The following is a 26,506-nucleotide window of genomic DNA, read 5'->3' as shown; positions in this document are numbered from 1 at the left end:
AATTTTTTGTTAGTTCATAAATTTGGTTAATTTTGGCATTCAGATTCACTCATTTTCTGTTTGTTTTTAGAAAGTTTCAAGTTGGTTACTAAAAGGGAGATTTCAGCAAATGTAACTATAGTGTAATCAAGGACAAATTCAACTCTGTTCATGTTCACTGCAGCTTTTAGCTGGGGTGTCCCCACAATTCACAGCTGCATTGGCAGGGGCCCAGGGCCAAGTGGAGGTGGGCACTCACTCTGTTAGATGAGTGTGAGCTCTGTGCATGGAGCTGGTGTTGCCGACTGCAGTCAGGAGGTACCATTTGGTTCTTCCCTGTGTTGTATTTGAGCTTCTGTCCCCATGCTCCCTCCTGGCTCCCGCTGGATAATAGAAACTCAGTCTTTGTCTCTATGCACAGGGATGTCTGTGCAGTGGCCATGGCCTTCAGAGGTGAGGGTCTGCCTGAGCATTTCTGGTTCCCTTTGAGTAGCCAGGGTTCCTGACTTCTCTGTGTGCAGGTGTCTCCTTTGTGACCCTCTGAATGTCATAGGGACCAAGGTTCTGTGGTGAAGAATTTGGTCTGGGCACCCAGAGACCCAGGTTTAAGGTGTCATAGGGTTATGACATCAGGGCTGGGCATCACCTTGAGGGTGTGATAGACAGGAGACGTCCTCCTGTTCCATCTCCATCTCAGGAGCAGGGATTGATCGGAACTGAGAGAAACTCCTCTTCCTTACATCAGGTATGTTTTCCCCCATTTTTGAGTAATCAGCAGAGGGCAGTACCCACCCTTGTAAAAGAATGAAGGAACCTGTTCTCCAAGAATCCAAGAAAGGATGCCTTTCCTCGTTAACACAGAGGGAGCCGGATAGGGTTAGGAATATAGCTTTTCCTTCCTTCTCAAAAAGTATTTTGTGGTTAAAACTTATTACATATACATGTGTGTTGTAGACTTTTCCTATTTAAACCCACTTGAAATATCTGTCAAGCTATCGCTGTTTCTCTAAATATAAACGTGATTAAAGTACAGAGGAATCATGTTTATGTATTTCTGAAGACAGTCTTGACATAAAACAGGCAGGATCTGGGAAGCTGTATGTTTCTGATAAGTGAAGAATCCTATATTCTTGCCTTGGGAACAGTTCATAATCAATATGGGTGCATCAGACATGCAAAGACCTGGTTTGACATCTGGCCACTTCCTGCCCAGGCCTTGCTGATAACAGTTCTAAATCCAAGTGGGAGGTGGGTGAGTGGAGGGCAGGTGCTGAGGGGGTGGGAAGTCTAGGACCCAGGTCACTGCAGGGAGCTTCTGCCTGTTCTGTCTTTGCTTACTTTTTTGCCTTCTTACCTGTCTTGGGTCCAGTTCATGCTCTCCTTCCCTAACGCATGCCGGCTGGTGAGATGTGGCTCCCCCTGAGCCCTGCTTGGAAAGGGGCAGAGGGCTGCTCCATGTGCCAGTCACCCTGGTTTGCACACAGCTGTCCTCCTTTGCAGTGAGCTCGGAAATGCCTGTGCTCCAGCCCAAACTAGATTTTTAACCGCCAGTGGGCTTTAAAACCCACTTCTGTTCTTATAACATTCTTCACCTGGTCTGTCATTTTTTCTTCTTCATGTATTTGGAAGATGCACAGAATTTGAAAAGAGGAAATGCTTCTGGTATGTTCAGAAGCTTCATTCGTGCAGTTTAGGAGCTTCCATCAAGGTGGAAATCTGGAATAGCTCCTTTGTGCCCCATTAACAGTTGTGGGAACCAGCAGAGAATAACACCACCATTTCACTGCAGTTAATCTCTGTGGGTCTAGGACAAATGGAGGGGTCAAGGGCATGCTGTTGTGCACCCTGCAGGGTTCCTCGCCAGGTAAGGTCTGTGCGGTGGTGGTGTTGGGGACTATCCTGCAGGAGAAGCTGCCACTGGGATGGGGCATACCAGCCTCGCTGCCCCCAGTGCCTGACTAGAAGTTGCTCCAGAGTTTGGGGATGGTGATCTGTCCTGTCTCAGGGTCCCGGCTCCCGCGGCTTCCAGGCTGAGCATGTGGGAGGACATGGGGAGGGCAAAGTGGTGGAAGCACTTTGTGGTTTTTCTGCAGGAGCTGAAGAAAGGGAGGGGCTGGATTTTCTGAGTGAGGAGAGTAATGTCAGAGCATTGGTTAATCAGTATTGATATATATATATATATATATATATACTTTTTTTCCAAGAACACATTCATATCTTTTATCTGAAGCCCAAGTACGTCAAAGTCTTTCATTACCATTTTATAAACTTGACTATCCCACTGTTTCCTGCAAACGCCTTTCCAGGTCTATCTTGCGTTAATTTAATTGTCACCTGCTTAAGCTATTATTGCACTTAGACACACTAATCATTTGTGCTGAGGTTTTTTTGTGTTGGCATTTCTCTCCAAACGCTGTACTGCTCTCCCAGTCCAGGTGACTGGCCTTTAGGTGGCCCCCAGCTCCCCACCGCCAGCCCCTCTCACATCTCTGCATGTGATCCTCACTATCTGCTGAGCACTTACCCTGCTTTTATTGGTATCTTTTCACACAGAAATAATGAATTTGTCTCCGATCTTTCCAAAATGCCTGATTTTCTCAGGCAATTGACATACCCTTTGGGCTTCAGTGCTTTTCTATGCAAACTAAGAAGATGGGCTTCAAATCCCTCTTGGAGCCTTAGGGATCCAGGGGCACCCCTTTGGGGGCTGCTGGGCTAGAGGGGTGAGCACTGAGGGCCCAGGGCCTCACCTGCCTCTTTCACCAGAGAAATCCCATGTCTCTCTCCACACTTCGACATTCCAGTGTGTCTTTATCTGAAGGAGGGATTCTGTGGCTAAAAAGATAATTACTAGATGATTTCTGACATTCCATCAAAATGCAATTAAAATGTGTTTTTTTTTTAAATTGAGGTGAAATTAGATAACATAAAATAAACCATTTTAAAGTTATGCCACAATTTAGTGGCATTCTGTATATTCACACTATTGTGCAACCAGAACCTCTATCTTAGTTCCCAAATATTTTAATCAGTCCTAAAGAAAACCCTGTGCCCATTGGCAGTTCTCATTCTCCTTTTCTCCTGCCCCTGGCCACACTAACCAGCTTTCTGCCCCTATGAACTTGGACAGTTCATGTAAGTGGAGTCATACAACATAAGCCTTTTGTGTCTGGCTTCTTTCACTCAACGTAATATTGTCAGGGTTCCTCCATGGTGTAGCATGGACCAGCCCCTCATTCCTTTGTAGGGGTGAGTAACATTCCACCATGTGACAGACCACATTTTGTTATCTCTCATTCAGTCGTGGATGAGCGTTTGGGTTGCTTCCACTTTTTGGTTTTGAATAATGCTGCTGTGAACGTGTGCATGCAAGTATTTCTCCGAGTGCCTGTTTTCAGTTCTTTTAGGTATATCAGAATTGCATCTTGGCAGGTTTCTTAATGGAGGGAATGGTGAGTTATGCCCAGTTGGATCGCCCAGAGGCTCAAACTCCAAAGCAGTATAAGCTCCTACTCAGTGGCCTAGTATATACTTTTTATTGCTTTTTTTATCCACATATACCTCGATCTCATTATAGTAGATGCTCGAACAACATGGATTTAGACTGCAGGGGACAATTATATATGGCTTTGTTTCAATAAATATATTGGAAAATTTTTGGAAATTTGTGACAATTTCAAAAATCATTTTCTTTTCTCTAGTTTAACTTTATTATAAGGACATAGTACATAATACAAATACAAAATATGTGTTATTTGACTTTTTATGTTATTGGTAAGGTTCCCAGTCCACAGTAGGCTATCAGTAAAGTCTCTGGGGAGTCCAAAGTAATACTTGGGTCTTTGGCTGTGCTGGTGGTGGGCGCCCGAACCACTGCGTTGTTGGAGGATCAGCTGTAGTTCATTGGCCTCTTCCTGGAAGGGCCCTTTTGTATTTCCAGTTACTAAATTTGCTGTCTTGGAAAAGTGATACTCTTAATTGGTATATTTCCCACTAAAGGCACAACATTTCTAATTTTGTTTGGGACTGTTTAGTCACAATGATATCATCTAAGTTCAACTGGGTGGCACTGCTGTGGCCTGAGTATTATAAACACACAAACACCACAATTCCATTCCTGCTTTTGACACCTCTGTCCTGCTTTCTTCTGGTTTCTTGACCTACTGACCTTTTAAGCAATGAAAAAAAGTGGCTCAGAACATCTAGTGAATATTAGGACATTGAATTTCAGGTATTTGGAAGCTTCCTTGGTTTCCTGTTTGGTCAGCTTAGAGGCCACTGGGGGAGAAGAAGCAATGGTTACAAACTCTCTTTTCCATGTTTATGGATGAATATTTCTTAGGAGAAAAAGACTAACCCTCTCAGATGCATTCGTGTAAACTGGATTCACTTTGTTCCATCTCCCCTCCTTTTCTCTTAAGGGAGAGGAGGGAAGAGAAAGACTGTGGGGGCATCTGGATGCCACCCTCCTAAGAATGTCCTTCTTTGAGACTCTAGCTCAGATTTGCAAATGAATAGTAATGTCCCCCAGGCCCCGAAAGCACAGAGCACTTGCAGAGTTAGCTGGACTCTGTCAAGCCTAGAGCTTCAGTTGGGGAGCTTTGAAGCTTTGAACAAGACATAAAGAGTATTTTACAGCCTGTCTTTTAGAAGTTCTGTGCTGTAATTTTCCACTAGACAAGAAAGGTGCCCAGTGCTTATTTTCCCAGAGGTTGGAGGGCAAAGGGAACAGTTTCCCTTGATTTGTCTTGGAAATGCTGCATGACAAAACACCATAATTCTTGCGCCCACACAGTGGAGATAAGCAGAGGTCTGGAGAGGCCTGCGTCTTCAGGTGGGTGCTCCCAAGATAGGAGAGGAATTTCCCTGCAGGAGATTGCTGGCACCAGGGATGTCAACAGGTCACAGGGGCTCAGATCCAAAGACACAAGTGATTGCAACTGACCTCAGCTCGTAAAGTTGCCAGCACGGGTAGAGCGACTGGTCGTGGTCCCGAGTCCATGTGTTCACAATGAATGTCTGAGCATGTGATGTCCAGGGCAACCCAGGCACAGGTCTCCTCACCTGAGGTGTGGGCGGTGGTCATAAACTGATTTTAGAGTTTCTTCACCATCACGAATCCCTCGTCACATCCAGGCCCCTTCCAATAGCATGCCCATTCCTCCTCCTCATTTACATTCCTGAACATTTCCACTTGGAGCAAATGGAAAGGATTTACAGTGGGGTGTTGAATCTGTGCCAGGATAGAGCATGAGAGAGCCTGTGGGAGCAGAGGGAGAGAGGCATGAGTCCAAAGGGACTGGGAGAGGGGGCTTCCCTCCTCTCCTTCTTCTCCTCCAGTAGGCAGGTGCAGGCCCCTCTGCTTTTACCAGATGCCAGATCACGTGGGGCTCTGGGCCTGCTGGCTCACAGGGCACCCCTACTTTGCATGCTCGTCTCCTAGGGGCACAGAGCTGGCCACTAAGCATGGTTGGCCTTGGTGCCTCGTGAAGCCTGCGCCTTTTCCCTCCCTCTAGTCTGGCAGAGGTGAAGAGGGTCCCACAGAGGCTTTATTTTTTTATTCCTGTAATTCTGCGAATATAATAAATGCATAATTATGTGTATAATACAAACAAGTTCATGATCCAGTTGAATCAAACTTCAGCCACCTTTGACATCTGTGTGCCCCCTAAGCCATCCACTCTTCTGTCCCCTCCAAGTACTAATGCCTAAAATTTGTGGCTATCCCCCTTTGATTTTCTTTACAGCTTTACCATAAATGTTTGTTGTCCTAAATAATATTGTTTGCTGTTTATTTTTGAACCTACACTCATGCTTTATATATTCTGTGATTTCCATTCTTACTCAATTCCTTGTGTCCCAATATGAATAAACAATTTATCCATACTGTTTTTTGTCATTTCACTGGCATCTAGATTTCAATTGAGGGATTATGCTGTTCTTCTGTTGAGAGACATTTGATTTGTGTCTACTTTTCTGCTCTTATAAAACAGCTGCTCTGCCCATTCCCTTATATCTCTGTGTGCACTAATGCAACAGCTGTTTAAGGAATGAATTTATCTAGGAGCTGAGTTGCCGGGTCTTAGAGTATATACATTCCACACATTTTCTAAATTGACTTCCAAACTGGTAGCAATTAGCACTCTATCAGGAGCATGCCCACTTCCCAGATGTTCCACACCCTTCCCAAGAGTTGAGATGGTCAGACTTGAAAACCTTTGCCAATCTGGTAAGTGTGAAATGGTTTCCCATGGGGTTGCCAATGGGATCTGGTAGGTTTTCATGTTGCTGAGCCACTTTGCATTTTTCTGTGGGAAGTGTCATTTAAGTCTTTTGCCCATTTTCATATTGCAATTATTTGTCTCTTTCTTATTTACTTATACAGTTCTTTAAATGTATATGTTTCAGACATTAGTGCTTTGCCATTTACAAGTCTAACAAATATTTTCTTCAAGAGATTTCTTTTTTATAGAACACAATTAAAAATTTTTTGATTTAGTGAATAATTAGCCATCTTTCCCTATATGTTTTTGCTTCAGCGTTCAAAGAAATCCTTAATGCCTTGACATGCTCAGATTTTGTTTTCTAAAATTTTGTAGTTTTGTGTTTCTTATTTGTCTTTAATACTCTAGAAATGATTTCTGTGTGTGGTGTGCTGAGGATGCACTTTCATTTCTTCCCTGCGTGTAATCAGAGTCCCAGCATAATTCATTGGATGATCCATCTTCCCCCACATGCCTGCAGGCGGCTTGGTGGTACAGGAGCTTCCATTCACGTGCTGGTCAGGATCTCAAGAACTTGTTGGGTTTCTACTGAAATTGTGTTGTGTCTATAGATCCATAAAGGGAGGACTAATATCTGTGTTGTCTTTGGTTTTTAAATCCACAAAATGGTTGCCTGTTTTTCCATTAGATTCTTTTAAGTCTTTTAGTAAAGTCTTATAATTTTTCTCATAAAAGTCATGTTCATCTTTTGTCAGACTTAATCCTAGGTTTTCTATGTTTTTGTGTTTCTTTTTTTTTTTTTTTGAGAGGGCATCTCTCATATTTATTGATCAAATGGTTGTTAACAACAATAAAATTCTGTATAGGGGGGTCAATGCTCAATGCACAATCATTAATCCACCCCAAGCCTAATTCTCGTCAGTCTCCAATCTTCTGAAGCATAACGAACAAGTTCTTACATGATGAACAAATTCTTACATAGTGAATAAGTTCTTACATGGTGAACAGTACAAGGGCACTCATCACAGAAACTTCCGGTTTTGATCACGCATTATGAACTATAAACAATCAGGTCAAATGTGAATATTCGTTTGATTTTTATACTTGATTTATATGTGGATCCAACATTTCTCCCTTTATTATTATTATTATTTTTTTAAATAAAATGCTGAAGTGGTAGGTAGATGTAAGATAAAGGTAGAAAACTTAGTTTAGTGTTGTAAGAGAGCAAATGTAGATGATCAGGTGTGTGCCTGTAGACTATGTGTTAATCCAAGCTAGACAAGGGCAATAAAACATCCACGTATGCAGAAGATTTCTCTCAGAACAGGGGGGGTGAGGTTCTAAGCCTCACCTCTGTTGATCCCCAATTTCTCACCTGATGGCCCCCCTGCGACTGTGCCTGTCTTAGGTTGTTCCTCCCTTGAGGAATCTTACCTGTCTCTGGCCAACCAGTCATCATCCGGGGCCATACAGGGAAATGTAAAGTTGGTAAGTGAGAGAGAAGCCATATTGTTTGAAAAGGTTAGCTTTTTACTTCTTTGCATATTTATGCCCTGTGGCTTCTATGCCCAGCATTTGTCTTGAGGTGTCTTTACCACTTGGAAGAATTATGATACTCGGTAAATTTGATATGAGGCACGAATTCTATTTAAGGGTTGTAATTAGGTAGGAAGAAGAAAAGCTATAGAGGTAGCAGGCGGCAGAAAACATGGGAAGATTGATTATTTCTTTGACATATCTTCTTGTAGAGTAACTTAAGCATGTATAGGTTTTAAACTACTAATTAAATTGTGCACACACATTAACATAATAGGAGTACAGTTACATAACCAAAGCAGACCTACAATTACCAGCCATCTCCAGTGAAGTCAAGAAAACCAGTTAGGCACCCTAGGCGTTTGTGAAAATTTGTCTATGACATGATGGATATTGTCCAACTGTACTTGAACAGTCTGAGAGAAATCAGACAAATTAAAACAGCCCATTCCTGTGAACTGTTCACATCCCATATGTTCTTTTAACAGTAGATAGTCTGTAGTTGTAAGATTTTGGAGTGCTACAACTTGCACTTCTCCTAATTCTTGGTTGAGTTCCAACAGTGTAGATCCAGTCAAATTTGTTGTTTTACTGTATGCACAGGCCAGCTTAGATATCTCCTTCTTCATTCCAATGGCAAGTCCAGGAACCGGTGGGATGAATGCAGCTACAACTGCAGCATCGCCTGGATCTTTGTTGAGGTTTTTTGATGATCATCTTCTGGTATGACTCTTACAGAGAGTGCTGATGTTGGAAGTTCTTCTTGATATTGTATCTTAGTTCATTTTCTGGGTAGCCAAATTAGGCTTTGATCTTCTGTATAAACACAAACAGACCCTTTGCTCACACTTTGATCTGCCCTTTATACCATTGTGTAGAACTCATTGGAGGTCACCACGCAGGAGCTGCATTTTTTTTTTAAGAGAAAGGAATATTATCAGAAAAGTGTACCTCCATAGCTGATCATCTGACACCCTTTAAGTGATCAAAATTAAGGATATTTAAAGCATGCATTAATGGTTGATTTACAGTTAGTTTTATCCTATCATGGAGTAATCCCCCTTTTCTTTCTTTCTTTCTTTTTTTTTATCTTTAATCTACACTTACATGAAGAATATTATGTTTACTAGGCTCGCCCCTATACCATGTCCCCGCTATAAACCCCTTTACAGTCACTGTCCATCAGCATAGCTAAATGTTGTAGAATCACTACTTGTCTTCTCTGTGTTGTACAGCCCTCCCCTTTCCCCCACCCCCCCATGCATGCTGATCTTAATACCCCCCTTCTTCCTCCCCCCCTTATCCCTCCCTACCCACCCATCCTCCCCAGTCCCTTTCCCTTTGGTAACTGTTAGTCCATTCTTGGATTCTGTGATTCTGCTGCTGTTTTGTTCCTTCAGTTTTTCTTTGTTTTTACACTCCACATATAAGTGAAATCATTTGGTATTTGTCTTTCTCCACCTGGCTTATTTCACTGAACATAATACCCTTTAGCTCCATCCATGTTATTGCAAATGGTAGGATTTGTTTTCTTCTTATGGCTGAATAATATTCCATTGTGTGTATATACCACATCTTCTTTATCCATTCATCTACTATTGGACACTTAGGTTGCATCCATTTCTTGGCTATTGTAAATAATGCTTCAATAACATAGGGGTGCATCTGTCTTTTTCAAACTGGGCTGCTGCATTCTTACAGTAAATTCCTAGAAGTGGAATTCCTGGGTCAAATGGCATTTCTATTTTGTGTTTTTTGAGGAACCTCCATACTGCTTTCCACAATGGTTGAACTAATTTACATTCCCACCAGCAGTGTAGGAGGGTTCCCCTTTCTCCACAACCTCACCAACATTTGTTGTTGTTTGTCTTTTGAATGGTGGAGATCCTTACTGGTGTGAGGTGATATCCTAGTATAGTTGTAATTTGCATTTCTCTGATAACTAGTGATGTGGAGCATCTTTTCATGTGTCTGCTGGCCATCTGAATTTCTTCTTTGGAGAACTGTCTGTTCAACTCCTCTGCCCATTTTTAATTGGATTATTTGCTTTTTGTTTGTTGAGGTACATGAGCTCTTTATATATTTTGGACATCGACCCTTTATCGGATCTGTCATTTATGAATGTATTCTCCCATACTGTAGGGTACCTTTTTGTTCTATTGATGGTGTCCTTTGCTGTACAGAAGCTTTTCAGCTTGATGTAGTCCCACTTGCTCATTTTTGCTTTTGTTTCCCTTGCCCGGGGAGATATGTGTATGAAGAAGTTGCTCATGTTTATGTCCAAGAGATTTTTGCCTATGGTTTTTTCCAAGAGTTTTATGGTTTCATGACTTACATTCAGGTCTTTGATCCATTTTGAATTTACTTTTCTGTATGGGGTTAGACAGAGATCCAGTTTCATTCTCTTACATGTAGCTGTCCAGTTTTGCCAGCACCATCTGTTGAAGAGACTGTCATTTCCCCATTGTATGTCCATGGCTCCTTTATCGTATATTAATTGACCATATATGTTTGGGTTAATGTCTGGAGTCTCTATTCTTTTCCACTGGTCTGTGGGTCTGTTCTTGTGCCAGTACCAAACTGTCTTGATTATTGTGGCTTCATAGTAGAGCTTGAAGTTGGGGAGTGAGATCTCCCCCACTTTATTCTTCTTTCTCATGATTGCTTTGGCTATTTGGGGTCTTTGGTGTTTCCATATGAATTTTTGAACTATTTGTTCCAGGTCGTTGAAGAATGCTGTTGGTAATTTGATGGGGATTGCATCAAATCTATATATTGCTTTGGGCAGGATGGCCATTTTGACAATATTAATTCTTCCTAGCCAGTAACATGGGATGAGTTTCCATTTGTTAGTGTCCTCTTTAATTTCTCTTGAGTGTCTTACAGTTTTCAGGGTATAGGTCTTTCACTTCCTTGGTTAAGTTTATTCCTAGGTATTTTATTCTTTTTGATGCAATTGTGAATGGAATTGTTTTCCTGATTTCTCTTTCTATTAGTTCATTGTTAGTGTATAGGAAAGCCACAGATTTCTGTGTATTAATTTTGTATCCTGCAACTTTGCTGAATTCCAATATTAGTTCTAGTAGTTTTTTTTTTTTTTATTGAAGGGTAGTTGACAACAGTATTACATTACATTAGTTTCAGGTGTACAACACAGTGATTCAACATTTATATACATGATGATTCTAGGTACCAGCTATCACCATACCAAGTTGTTACAATATTTTGACTATATTCCTTATGCTATACATTATATCCCGGTTACTTATTTATTTTACAATTGGAAGTGTGTTTATATATATATATATATATTTTTTTTTTTTTGTGAGGGCATCTCTCATATTTATTGATCAAATAGTTGTTAACCACAATAAATTTCTGTATAGGGGGGTCAATACTCAATGCACAATCATTAATCCACCCCAAGCCTAATTTTCGTCAGTCTCCAATCTTCTGAAGCATAACGAACAAGTTCTTACATGGAGTACAAATTCTTACATAGTGAATAAGTTACATGGTGAACAGTGCAAGGGCAGTCATCACAGAAGCTTTCAGTTTTGTTCATGCATTATGAACTATACACAGTCAGTTCAAATATGAATATTCATTTGATTTTTAAACTTGATTTATATGTGGATACCACATTTCTCTATTATTATTATTTTTAATAAAATGCTGAAGTGGTAGGTAGATACAAGATAAAGGTAGAAAACAGAGTTTAGTGTTGTAAGAGAGCAAATGTAGATGATCAGGTGTGTGTCTGTAGACTATGTGTTAATCCGAGCTAGACGAGGGCAATAAACATCCATGTATGCAGAAGATTTCTCTCAGAACATGAGGGGGGAGGTTCTAAGCCTCACCTCTGCTGCTCCCCATTTTCTCACCAGATGGCCCCCTGCGACTGTGCCTGTCTTAGGTTGTTCCTCCCTTGAGGAATCTTACCCGTCTCTGGCTAACCAGTCATCTTCCGGGGCCATACAGGGAAATGTTAAGTTGGTAAGTGAGAGAGAAGCCTTATTGTTTGAAAAGGTTAGCTTTTTACTTCTTTGCATATTTATGCCCTGTGGCTTCTATGCCCAGCATTTGTCTTGAGGTGTCTTTACCACTTGGAAGAATTATGATACTCGGTAAATTCGACATGTGGCACGAGTTCTATTTAAAGGTTGTGATTAGGTAGGAAGAAGAAAAGCTATAGAAGTAGCAGGCAGAAGAAAACCTGGGAAGATTGATTATTTCTTTGACATATCTTCTTGTAGAGTAACTTCAGCATGGATAGGTTTTAAACTACTAATTAAATTGTGCACACACATTAACATAATAGGAATATAGTTACCTAACCAAAGCATACCTGTAATTACCAGCCATCTCCAGTGAAACCAAGAAAACCAGTTAGGCACCTTAGGCATTTGTGAAGTTCTAGTAGTTTTTGAGTGGAGTCTTTAGGCTTTTTTATGTACAATATTATGTCATCTGCAAACAGTGACAGTTTAACTTCTTCTTTACCAATTTGGATTCCTCGTATATTTTTGTTTTGTCTAATTGCCGTGGCTAGGACCTCCAGTACTATGTTGAATAACAGTGGGGAGAGTGGGCATCCCTGTCTTGTACTCAATCTCAGAGGAAAAGCTTTCAGCTTCTCTCTGTTCAGTATGATGTTGGCTGTGGGTTTATCATATATGGCCTTTATCATGTTGAGGTACTTGCCCTCTATGCCCATTTAGCTGAGAGTTTTTATCATTAATGAATGTTGAATTTTGTCAAAAGCTTTTTCAGCATCTATGGGGATCATCATGTGGTTTTTGTCCTTTTTCTTTATGTGGTGGATGATGTTGATGGATTTTCGAATGTTGTACCATCCTTGCATCCCTGGGATGAGTCCCACTTGGTCATGGTGTATGATCCTTTTGATGTATTTTTGAATTCGGTTTGCTAATATTTTGTTAAGTATTTTTGCATTTATGTTCATCAGGGATATTTGTCTGTAATTTTCTTTTTTGGTCTGGTCTTTGCCTGGTTTTGGTATTAGGGTGATGTTGGCTTCATAGAATGAGTTTGGGAATATTCCCTCCTCTTCTTTCTTTTGGAAAACTTTTAGGAGAATGAGTATTATATCTTCTCTGTATGTCTAATAAAATTCTGAGGTAAATCCATCTGGCCCAGGTGTTTTGTTCTTCGGGTAGTTTTTTGATTACCTATTCAATTTCTTTCCTTGTAATTGGTTTGTTTAGATTTTCTGTTTCTTCCTTGGTCAGTCTTGGAAGGTTGTATTTTTCTAGGAAATTGTCCATTTCTTCTAGGTTTTCCAGATTGTTAGCATATAGGTTTTCATAGTATTATCTAATAATTCTTTTTATTTCCATTGTGTCCGTCATGATTTTTCCATTCTTGTTTCTGATTCTGTTGATGTGTGTTGATTCTCTTTTTCTCTTAATAAGTCTGACTATAGGCTTATCTATTTTGTTTATTTTCTAAAAGAACCAGCACTTGGTTTCATTGATTTTTCTATTGTTTTATTCTTCTTAATTTTATTGTTTCTTCTCTGATCTTTATTATGTCCCTCCTTCTGCTGACTTTGGGCCTCATTTGTTCTCCTTTTTCCAATTTCAATAATTGTGACGTTTGACTATTCATTTGGGATTGTTCTTCCTTCTTTAAAGATGCCTGGATTGCTATATACTTTCCTCTTAAGACTGCTTTTGCTGCATCCCACAGAAGTTGGGGCTTTGTGTTGTTGTTGTCATTTATTTCCATATATTGCTTGATCTCTATTTTGATTTGGTCGTTGATCCATTGATTCTTTAGGAGCATGTTGTTAAGCCTCCATGTGTTTGTGGACCTTTTTACTTTCTTCATACAATTTATTTCTAGTTTTATTCCTTTGTGGTCTGAAAAGTTGGTTGGTAGAATTTCAATCTTTTTGAATTTCCTGAGGCTCTTTTTGTAGCCCAGTACATGGTCTATTCTGGAGAATGTTCCATTTGCGCTTGAGAAGAATGTGTATCCTGTTGCTTTTGGATGTAGAGTTCTACAGATGTCTATTAGCTCCATCTGTTCTAGTGTTCAGTTGTGTTCTAGTTGTTCAGTGCCTCTGTGTCCTTACTTATTTTCTGTCTGGTGGATCTGTCCTTTGGAGTGAGTGGTGTGTTGAAATCTCCTAAAATGAATGCATTGCATTCTATTTCCTCCTTTAATTCTGTTAGTACTTGTTTCACATATGCTGGTGCTCCTGTATTAGGTGCATATATATTTATAATGTTAATATCCTCTTGTTGGACTGTTCCCTTTATCATTATGTAATGTCCTTCTTTATCTCTTGTTACTTTCTTTATTTTGAAGTCTATTTTGTCTGATACTAGTACTGCAACACCTGCTTTTTTCTCCTTGTTGTTTGCATGAAATATCTTTTTCCATCCCTTGACTTTTAGTCTGTGCATGTGTTTGGGTTTGAGGTTAGTCTCTTGTAAGCAGCATATAGATGGGTCTTGCTTTTTTATCCATTCTATTACTCTGGGTCTTTTGATTGGTGCATTCAGTCCATTTTCATTTAGGGTGATCATTGAAAGATATGTTCTTATTGCCAATGCAGGCTTTAGATTCGTGGTTACCAAAGGTTCAAGGCTAGCTTCTTTACTATCTTTCTGTCTAACTTAACTTGCTTATTGAGCTATTATAAACACTGTCTGATGATTTTTTATTTCTCTCCCTTCTTATTCCTCCTGCTCCATTCTTTATATGTTAGGTGTTTTATTCTGTGCTCTTTTGTGTTTCCTTTGACTGCTTTTTTGGGTAATTGATTTTTTTTTTGCCTTTAGTTAATATTTTGTTGGTCTGCTTTCTTTGCTGTGATTTTATTTTCTCTGGTGACATCTATTTAGCCTTAGGAGTGCTTCCCTCAAGAGCAGTCCCTTTAAAATACCCTGTAGAGGTGGTTTGTGGGAGGCAAATTCCCTCAACTTTTGCTTATCTGGGAATTGTTCAATCCCTCCTTCATATTTAAATGATAATCATGCTGGATACAGTGTTCTTGGTTCAAGGCCCTTCTGTTTCATTGTATTAAATCTATCATGCCATTCTCTTCTGGCCTGTAAGGTTTCTGTTGAAGTCTGATGAGAGCTTGATGGGTTTTCCTTTGTAGGTGACCTTTTTCCTCTCTCTAGCTGCCTTTAAAATTCTGTCCTTGTCCTTGAGCTTTGCCGTTTTAATAATTATTTGTCTTGGTCTTGTCATCTTTGTGTCCCTCCTATTTGGAGTTCTGTGTACTTCTGTGGTCTGAGTGACTATTTCCTCCCCCAGTTTGGGGAAGTTTTTGGCAATTATTTCTTCAAATACACTTTCTATCCCTTTTTATCTCTCTTCTTCTTCTGGTACCCCTATAATGCAGGTATTGTTCCTTTTGGATTGGTCACACAGTTCTCTTAATATTGTTTCATTCTTGGAGATCCTTTTATCTCTCTCTGCGTAGCTTGTCTGTGTTCCTGTTCTCTGTTTTCTATTCCATCAATGGCCTCTTGCATCTCATCCATTCTGCTTTAAATCCTTCCAGAATTTGTTTTATTTCTGTATTCTCTCTCCTTAGCTCTTGCATATTTCTCTGCAAGTCCTTCAGCATGGTTATGACCTTAATTTTAAGTTCTGCTTCAGGAAGATTGGTTAGGTTCCTTTTCAGGGGAGATTGTCTAGGTTAATCTGGTCTGTATCAAATTCTTCTGCCTTTTCATTGCGATAGAGATAGTCGTGTGTAGTTGGCACGTGTCAGCTGGGAGAATGTCCCTTCTTGCTAGTTTGTGGCCTTCCTCTTCTGGGAGAATGGCGTCTTCTAGTGGCTTGTGCTGGGCAGTTGCACGCCAACGGGGTTTCTGATTCTTGCCCGGCCACTGTGAGGGAAGCTCCGTGCCTGGTTGCTATGGCCAGGCTGCACCAGAGCGGGAACAGATGGGAGGCTGTTTATTGCCCTGAGGAGCCTCGGAGCTGCGCTGCCGCCCAGGGGTTTATGGTGCCCGGAGTTCCCTGGGTTCCCAGCTGCTGAGCTGATTGTGCCAGGATGCCTCTGTCCAGCTGTGGGATCCCTGTCCCTTTAAGTCTTTCTTTGTCCCAGGGGCACCGGCTGCAGGGACCCACTCACAGGTCTTACTGTCCCATTTCCCTAGTATCCAGAACCCCATGCACTGTGTGTCTGCGCTCCGGTGCGGATGGCTAGGGCTGGGTGTTTAGCAGTCCTGGGCTCCCACTCCCTCCCCTCTCTGACTCCTCTCCTCCTGCTGGGAGCTGTGGTGAGGGGGTGCTCGGGTCCTGCCAGGCCACAGCTTTTATCTTACCCCCTTCGCAAGGCGCTGGGTTCTTGCAGGTGTGGATGTAGTCTGGCTGTTGTCCTGAATCTTCTGGTCTCTCTTTTCAGAACAGTTGTATTTGTTGTATTTTCAAAAATATATATGTTTTTAGGAGGAGATTTGCACTGCTCTACTCACGCCGCCATCTTGGCTCCTCCTCCGAGATTTGATAATTCTTTATTATCTATCATCTATCAATCTACTCATTTGCTTATATTAGTATGGGCTGTGGATATATATTTTATACTTTGGTTTCTAAGCTAATGCTGTTGTTTATTTTCTTGCTTAAATTGTTCCAGTTTTGGTCATTGGGAGCTCTTACAATTGGTTTCATGTCCCTTTGACATACCCCAAATCAGCCTATGTTCTTAAAAATTTTTTTAGCACTTCCTAACTTTCTGGCACTTCAACATGCTCCTGGATTTTCCTGTATATTTGCTGTCCCTGTTCTAGGATCCACCATGTTATTGTGGAACTCTGGTTCCTTTCCTTGGAGAAGGGTGTTATAAACCATGATCTGGGTGCTGGCTGTGCTCAGTGCTATAGGATTTCATTGCTTCTAGTCCCTCTGAACTGATAGATCCAGGAAATACATGTGTGGACATTAACCTCTGTATACAGACATATCTGTAAACATTTCTCTACATATCCATATGTCTCTGTGTGAAGCTGAGATGAGTTTAAACTCAAATTCGAATCCATTATCATGAGTCATTCTAACTTCTCTTACTTCTCTGTAATCTCCCACTGCAATAGTGAGAAATGTCCCTCTCTCCATATGCCATTGATTTACTTTAGAATTCTTAACCCACGACCCTATGGGTAACTTTATCAACTAGAGTACAGTGCTTATGTGCAGTTCCTTTTGTCTTTAGTTTTACTCATATGCAAAATTCTGCTCATATGTAAAGTAACTTAGGTCACACCCTGCCACTCTTGTCCCCACTCTCAGTTCAGTGAGATTATTTCATGTATTTGTAAAACAGTTGAATTATTTAGTCATAGTCTGCTTCCCATCTTGGAATTCCTCTCATATTCTGAACATTAAAAACATTTGCATACATTGAGGTTCATTCTTTCTGCTGTAAAGTTCTGAATCTGTCACTATTACAGTATCATACAGAAAAGTTTCATTGCTCTAAAAAATCCCCTGTTCTTCATCTATCCTGCAACACCCCTCTCCTGTATCCTTGACAATTGCTGTGTGCTTACCATCTCTATATTTTTTCCTTTTCCAGAATATTGTATAAATGGAATTATATAATATGCAATCCTTTTAGATGTTTTTTCTTCATGTATCAATATGCATTTAAGATTCATCCGTATCTTTGAATGGCTTCATAGTTCATTCCTTTTTATGGAAAATAGTAGTATTCCATTGTATGAATGTACCATAGTTCATTTCTTCCACTTACCTATTGAAGGACATCTTGGTTGCTTCTACAGGTTTATGAATAAATTTGCTATAAATATTTGCATGGAGGGTTTTGTGTGGACATGTATTTAAATCTACTGGATAAACACCTAGGAATGCATTTGTTGGATCATATGATAAGATCATATTTAGCCTAATATAAAACTACCAAAACTTCCTCCAAAATTTGCATTCTCAGCAGAAATCAGTGAGAGTCCTTATTGTTCTACATCCTCACTAGTAATTGGTATGCATCTATTGAATTAAAATTTTTTTTATTGTATGTTTCAGCTTGAAAGTCTCCTTTTGGTTCTTCTTTATATCACCTATTTCTTTGCTGAGACTTCCTATTTTTTTCATTTGGTTTTTGTTCCCTCTTAGTCTTCTCTGACTGTACCTAGCTGGGGTTGGGATGACTCATCACAGCTTATGGAGTTTGCAGGCTCACAAGACCAAGCTTCACACTCAGCCTTTTCTGGCAGAGTTGGAAGATGAGTTAGTTTTTTCCATGATGTTTGGTTGGAATAATGTGGCTATCACCTAAACGTTTTCTGTTTTGTTAGGTTACCCCACTCCTGGTCCTCTGACTAGAAATAAAGGCTTTTCTTGGATCTTTTTTGGATCTGTGTCCATGGGCATTTCCATGGTACTGGCATCTCCAGAACCTGTTCTGGGATATGAGGCAAAAAGAAGCCCTGGGAACTTAGTGTTGTTTGATTCTTTGGATCCAGGTGTGTCCCTAATTTGTCTGCTTTTTTCCTTACATCTTTCAAGGTCTTTTGTTTATTTTATGTATAATATATCCAGGATATTTGGCTCTACTTAATGGGAGAAATAGGAAAAAGTGTGTCTACTCCGTCTTTCTGAAAGAGGAAGTAGTTGAAATGGGTTTTTAAGAATTGAATTTCTACCCCAAAATTCTGCTAATTTCTGCCATTGGTTATAATTATTTATTTGTAGACTTTTTGTAATTTTCCATGCATGAAACTCTATCATTTTCACTAATGAATAGTTCTTGTTTGGTTCTTCCTTCTATGTTTTTTTTTCCATATTCTTTTTCCAGCTGTGCTGTGTTAAGATTTTTAGTATAGTGTGGCAGAGAGCAGGCAGATATTTCTGATCTTAAATTGAGTATCAGGTAAGTGTCTTGTATGCTGTAAATTTTTATTAAGAGACACTTTACTGGATTAAGGAAGTCTCCAGTGTGTTAAGAATTTTGTTTTAAAATCATGACCAAATATTGTTTTATCCAGAGTTTTCGCCCTTTCCCCATTTATAGAGATGATCACTTGCTATTCTCTTTCATTGATTAATGTGGTAAATTACATTAATTGGTTTTCTAGTAATACATCAACTCTACATTATAGTTTTAAGCCCATATCATATTTTATCTGAAATAGTTTATATAACATCTGAATTACTTATTCCTTCAATATTTGCTAGCACTTGGTAGTAAAGCCTTATAGGTCTGATGCTTTCATTTAATTTCATTACAATTTTGTTTAATTTTAAACTGTTATTTCAATTTCTTTAATGTTTAAAGGACTGCTCAGGTTTTTATTTTCTGTTGAATCAGTTTTGATGTTATACAATTCTAAGATTTTACCACATAAACCTCAGGAAAAATAAAAGCTGCAACCATCTTCAGTTGTGTTCAGAGGCAAACGGACATTTAGCTTAGATAGAAGATCTTTATATTATCTTCCCATCTTACTTCTTTTATAAAGGTGTGGTCCTGTATCTTGTAACACCTGTGGCAATACTTGAAATACTTCAGAAAATAATTAGATATTTGCTCCTATGGCTAGTATGCTGAGAATAAATATCTGGATAATTTGCTCAGAATTACTTTCATTTTCCAAAAGTAAAAAGAACCCAGAACATCATTTATTTTTCTGTAGAAAGGTACCAAAGCATCAGATAGATAGGGCATCTTCTTTGGATTCTAAGATGGCTATAGATACTAGAGGTTTTATTTAATTCCCATACTTATAACATTTACAAGATTTCTCCCAGAAAGATACTTCTAAATGTAGAAACTTGTTTGCTTAATTAAAACCTTGCACAAAGGAAGAAACCAACCAGCCAAATAACCAATGAAAAAACCAACTTCTTTATTCTTCCTGCTGTGAATTCCCTGATGTAAGACAATTCTTACTTCCAGCTGGAATTTCTTCATCATCTCACCTGAAGACCCCCTTTCTCCAACCTGTGTGGGAACATTGACTGATAATTTTGCCCAAAGACCTTCTCATTATTACTCTATAAAGTGACCTGCTCCATTTTGGTCAAATCTTGACCACTAAAACTATGGAATTTATTTTAATTATTATTACTATCATTACTTTAAAAAGAAAATAACATGATTTTGAATTCTCTAAGGCAGAGATGTCCAGTGATTTTTAGGTATATCTGATTGTAGAAACTATATTGGCAACATATTTGTTTCTTATTTGCCATCTCTGCTCTACAATGTAGAAACTCAGTCACATATACTTACTGGTTGCTTTTTAAAAAATAACTTTGTCATATTTTCCTGGAGACCAATATATAGATTATTTTAGGTAATGGAACTTTAATGATTGATCTGTAACTCTCACTGTAATTTTTTTAAAGTGTATTTTTTTAGTGAAGTGTAGTTGATATATAATCTTATATTGGTTTCAAGTATACAACATGATGGTTCAACAGTTGCCCACATTATTAGATCCTCCCCCCAACTAGTGCAGTTCCTGTCTTGTCAACATAGGAGGATGTTACAGAATCATTGGCTATATTCTCCATGATACACTTCCATCCCCATGACTAACTTATATTATGATTGAGGTTTTTGTGCCTCTTTATACCCCTCACCCTCCCTACCCACCCACCCAAATCACCCCCATGATAACCACCAGTCTCTTCTCAGTGTCTGAGTCTACTGTTATTTTGTTCATTTTGTTTCATTTTTCTATTCCACAAGTAAGTGAAATCATATGGTATCTGTCTTTCTCCTCCTGGCTTATTTCACTTAGCATAATAGCCTCTAGGTCTATCTATGTTGTTACAAATGGCAGGATTTCTTTTTTTATGGCTGAATCCATTCATAATTCCACTGTGTATATGTACCACACCTTCCTTATCCATTCATCTATTGATGGACACTTTGGTTGCTTCCATACCTTGCCTATTGTGAATAATTGGCAATAAACATAAGGGTGCATATATCTTTTTGAATCAGGTATTTTGTTTTCTTCAGGTAAATTCCTAGAAGTTCACTTACTGAGTGGTATGACATTTCTATTTTTAGTGTTTTGAGGAACCTCCAAACTCTTTTCCACAGTGGCTGCACCAAATTACATTCCCACCAACAGTGTAGGAGTGTTCCTTTTTCTCTACATCCTCGCCAACACTTGTTATTTCTTGTCTTTTGGATAGTGGCTGTTCTAACTGGTGTGAGGTGGTATCTCATTGTGGTTTTAATTTTCATTTCCCTGATGATTAGCAATGTGGAGCATCTTTTCATGTGCCTGTTGGCCATCTCTATTTATTCTTTAGAGAAATGTCTGTTAAGGTCCTCTGCCCATTTTTAAATCAGATTATTTGATTTTTTGGTGTTGAGGCATATGAGTTATTTATATATTTTGGATGTAAACCTCTAATCAGAAAAATCATTTATGAATATACTTTCTCATATTGTACATTGCCTTTTTGTTCTGCTGGTGTCCTTTGCTGTGCAGAGCTTTTTAATTTGATATAGTCCCACTTGTTAATTTTTTATTTTGTTTCCCTTGCCCAAGGAGAAGTGTCCAGAAAAAAATTGCTGATGCTTATGTTCAGGAGATTTTTGCATGTTTCTTCTAAGACTTTTGTGGTCTCATGTCTTACATTTAGGCCTTTAATCCATTTCAAATTTACTTTTGTGTATGGAGTTGGACAGTAATCCAGTTTCATCCTCTTGCATGTGGCTGTCCAGTTTTCACAACATGATTTTGAAGAGGCCGTCTTTTCCCCATTGTATATTCATGGCTCCTTTATTGTATGTTAATCAACCATGTATGCGTGGGTTTATATCTGGACTCTCTATTCTGTTCCATTGATCTATGAGTCTGTTCTTGTGCCAGTACCATACTGGTTTGATTACTGTAGCTTTGTGGTATAGCTTGAAGTGAGGGAGTGTAATACTCCCAGGTTTGTTCTTCTTTCTCAAGAATGCTTTGGCTATTTGGGGTCTTTTGTGGTTCCATCTGAATTTTAGGATTCTTTACTCCAGCTCATTGAAAAATGTCATTGGTATTTTGATAGGGATTGTATTGAATCTCTAAATTGTTTTGGGCAGGATGGCCATTTTGACAATATTAATTCTTCCTATCCATGAGCATGGGATAGATTTCCATTTTTGTGTTTTCTTTAGTTTCTCTCATGAGTGTCTTATGGTTTTCAGGGTACAGGTCTTTCACCTCCTTGGTTAGGTTTATTTGTAGGTAGTTCATTCTTTTTGATGTAACTATAAATTAAATTGTTTTCCTGATTTCTTTTTCTGCTAGTCATTGTTAATATATAGGAATGCAACAAATTTCTGTGTAATGATTTTGTATCCTGCAGCTTTGCTGAATTCAGTTATTAGTTCTAATAGTTTTTTGGTGGAGTATTTAGGGTTTTCTATATATATTATCATATCTGCAAATAGTGACAGTTTAACATCCTTACCAATTGGATGCCTTTTATCTCTTTGTGTTTTCTGATTGCCATGGCTAAGACCTCAGGTACTATGTGGAGTAAAAGTGGTGAGAGTGGACACCTTATCTTATTCTTGATCCTATAGGAAAAGTTGCAGCCTCTGAGTATGTTAGCTGTGAGTTTGTTGTATATGGCCTTTATTATGTTGAAGTATGTTCCTTCTTTGCCCGTTTTGTTGGGAGTTTTTATCATGAATGAATGTTGAATTTTGTCAAATGCATCTTCAGCATTTATTGAGATGAACATATGGTTTTTATCTTTCTTTTTGTTAATGTGGTATATCACACTGATTGATTTATAAATACTGTACCATTCTTGCTTCCCTGAAATAAAACCCAGTTGGTCATGATGGATGATCCTTTTGATGTATTTTTGAATTTGGTCTGATAATATTTTGTTGAGGATTTTTGCATCTGTGTTCATCAGGGATATTGGTCTATAATTTTCTTTTTTTGGAGTCTCTTTGTCTAGTTTTGGTATTAGAGTAATGCTGGCCTTGTAGAATGAGATTGGAAGTATTCCCTCATGTTTTTTATCTTTTGGAATGCTTTAAGAAGGATGAGCATTATCTTTTCTTTAAATGTTTTGTATAGTTCAGTTGTGAAGCTATCTGATCCTGGACTTTTGGTTTTTGGGAGTGTTTTGATTACCAATTCAATTCCAGTACTGGTAATTGGTCTGTTCAGTTTTTCTGTTTCTTCCTGGTTCAGTCTTGGAAGGTTGTACTTTCCTAGAAATTTGTCCATTACTTCTAGGTTGTCCAACTTATTGACATATAATTTTTGATAGAATTCTCTGATAATTCTTTGTATTCCTGTGGTGTCAGTTGAAACTTCTTTTCATTTCTGATGTTGTTTGTTTGTGTCTTCTTTTTTTTGTTAAGTCTGGCTCAGGGTTTATATATTTTGTTTATGTTCTCAAAGAACCATCTCTTGGTTTTTTTGAGTTTTTCTATTGTTTTATTCTTCTCAGTTTTATTTATTTCTGCTCTGATCTTTATTATGTCCCTCCTACTAATTTTGAGTTTCATTTGTTCTTCTTTTTCTAGTTGTAAGTTCAGACTGCTTATTTGGGACTGCTCTTTTTCTTGAGGTAGGCCTGTATTGCTATGTACTTCCCTCTTAGAACTGCTTTTGCAGCATCCCACATATTTTGAACTGTTGTATTTTTGTTTTCATTTGTCTCCATATATTGCTTTATTTCTTCTTTTATTCATTGATCCACTGATTATTTAGAAGGATGTTTAGCATCCATGTGTTTGTGAGTTTTTTGTTTTCTTCATGTAATTGATTTCTAGTTTCATATCATTGTGAACTGAAAAGATGCTTGATACAATTTCACTTTTTTTGAATTTATTGAGGCTTATTTTGTGTCCTAATGTGTGATCTATTCTGGAGAATGTTCCATGTACACCTGAAGAAAAATGTGTATCCTGCTACTTTTGGGCTGGATGTTCTGTAGATGTCTGTTAAGAGCATCTGGTCTATTGTGTTGTTCAATGCCTTTGTTTATCTATTTTTTGTCTGGATGATCTATCCATTGATATAATTGAGGTGTTAAAATCCCCTAATGTGATTGTGTTGCTGCCTATTTCCTGCCTTTTGGTGTGTTAATATTTGCTTTATATATTTAGGTGTTCCTATGTTGGGTGCAGAGATGTTTACAATTGTTGTATCCTTTTGTTGGACTGATCCCTTTATCACTATGTAATGTCTTTTGTAGTTTTTCAGTGACATACTCTTCCTGTTGTTTCTCCAATGGCATCTTTGTCATCTTTTTGAGGATCTGGAGATTCTTTCTCCTGTAGGCAAAAGTAGGAAACCATGTTACTTTTCCTTGCCAATTCCACTGGAGGAAGAAGCCCAAAGGAGAAAGACAAAGTGAAAAGAGTTCCAACAGAAACCCATTAGATAAGTATTCTCTGACATCACCTTCCATGAGGGTTCATGTGATCTTCCCCAGGTGAGGATTATGTACTGTGGATTTGGAAAGCAACTGACCTAGAAATAAGTCCTCAAGAAAATATTTTTTTCTTTATATATAATTTAAAAAATTAAAGTATCACTGATGTACAATCTTATGATCATTTCAAATACAGAACACAGTGGTTCAACATTCACCCATATTGTCAAGTCCTCTCCCCCTACATTGTGGTCACTGTCTGTCAATGCCATAAGATATTATAAAGTCATTAATTATATTCTCCATGCTGTAATACTATCCCTGTGACCTACCTATATTGTGATTGCAAGTTATTGTGCCTCTTGGTCCCTTTTTCCTGTCCCCCAACCCCTCCCTTTTGGTAACCACTGCTTCCTTCTTGTTATCTATGAGTCTTCTATTTTGTTCTCTCTGTTTTGCTTTGTTTTTATACTCCACAATTGAGTGAAATCATTTGGTATTTGTCTTTCTCCACCTGGCTTATTTCACTTGTCATAATACCCTCTAGCTACATCCATGTTGTTGGAAATGGCAGGATTTCTTTTCTTTTTATGGCTGAATAATATTCCATTGTGTATATGTACCATATCTTCTTTATCCATTCATCTATAGATGGACACTCAGATTGCTTCCATATCTTGACTATTGTAAATAGTGCAGTGATAAACATAGGGGTGCATATATCTTTTCAAATCAGGTATCTTGTTTTCTTCAGGTAAATTTCTAGGAGTGGAATTTCTGGGTCAAATGGCATTTCTATTTTTAGTTTTTTGAGGAATCTCCATATTGCTTTCCACAATGGTTGCACCAATTTACATTCCCACCAACTGTGTGGGAGGATTTCTCTTTTTCTGCATCCTTGCCAGCATTTGTTTTTTCTTGTCTTTTGGATAATGGCCATCCTAACTTCCTGATGATTAACAGTGTGGAGCATCTATTTATGTGCCTGTTGGCCATCTGTATTTCTTCTTTGGAGAAGTGTCTGTTCAGGTCCTCTGCCCAATTTTTTAAACGGGTTATTTGTTTTTTTTGGGTGTTGAGGTATATGAGTCTTTATATATTTCAGATGTTAACCCCTTATTAGATAGATCATTTATGAATATATTCTCCCATAATATAGGATAAGAAAATATTTTTAAGGACACATGTCTGTGAGTACAGTCTGTAACACCCTGTCCAATCAGACATATGGAAGTTGCCCTTGATTTGCACCCCATTCCAGTGGGAGATGAAGCCCTGCCAATTCTTGGTTACTAATTTATTCTGAGCCAAGTCTATTCTGTGTTGTCTAATCCCAAACCACTGCCTTGGTCTGGCCCACATTTCTTGCCCTGGACTTGTGGAATGATTTTCACTTCAGCTAGGAGTTCTGGGGCCTAGTGACTAGGTGCTACTTGAACTAATCTCAGTGTAGACAGAGATTCAGGCAGAGTTTGCAGTGTAGGAGCAAGCAGCACAAAGGTCCTGTGTTGGAAACAAGCATGGCATGTTCTAGAGATGGAAAGAAGGCTGGTGGTGCTGAGTATAATGAAGGAAGATGTAACTCAGGATGCTTTTGGATGCATGTGTAAGAAACCTCAACTCATATTGACTTAAACCATGGGGAAATTTATAACTTACTATTTCAGGAAGTCTAGAAATAGGTGAGTCCTGGAGTTATGTGATGGAGGGAGTCAACTACATCATCAAGGTTTCAGAACCTTTCCATCTGGGCTGTGTCTCTCTTCTTGGTGGCTGCTTCACTAGAGATGACTGTCACTGTCCCCAGGGGTCGGTCTAGGCATGACAGTATCCAGAGGTAAAGAGAGCACTTCTCTTCTTTGGAGACCTCTCCGAGGGATACCTTTCTCAAAGCCCTAGCAGACTTGCTACCAGTCTCACTTGCTAGATGCCATGGTCTGAAGATTCATGTTCCCCCAAATCTCTGTGTTGAAACCCCTATGACTAGTGTGATGGTGCTTGGAGAGGTGATTAGTGCTCTTATAAAAGAGACCCCAGGGAGTTCCCTTGCTCTCCTGCCACGTGAGTGCACAAGAGGTCTGGGACCTGGAGGAGGCCCTAGACCCTCACTAGACCATGCTGCATCCAGATTTCAGGCCTCTAGCCACCAGGGCTGTGGGGACTACAGTTCTGTGCCTTATAGACCCTGGTCTGTGGCACTGTATTATAGCAGCCCGAACAGGCTGGGGCTCCTCTGTGCTGCCAGAAGGGGACCTGGGACAAATAGTTACCTGCGTAGGCTAGGTTTTTGTTAGCAACTACAGTGCTCATGGTGGGATGAGGTCTGGGTGGCAGACAAGGCCAGGCTTGCATGGGAGCATAAATGTTTTGGTTAGTGCAATGGGAAGCATTTGGAGTTTTGA

This window comes from Manis pentadactyla, chromosome 3 (assembly GCF_030020395.1).
Source record: "Manis pentadactyla isolate mManPen7 chromosome 3, mManPen7.hap1, whole genome shotgun sequence".
Classification (NCBI taxonomy): domain Eukaryota; kingdom Metazoa; phylum Chordata; class Mammalia; order Pholidota; family Manidae; genus Manis; species Manis pentadactyla.
The sequence above is the reverse complement of the archived record's forward strand: the minus strand, read 5'-3'. Positions refer to the sequence as shown.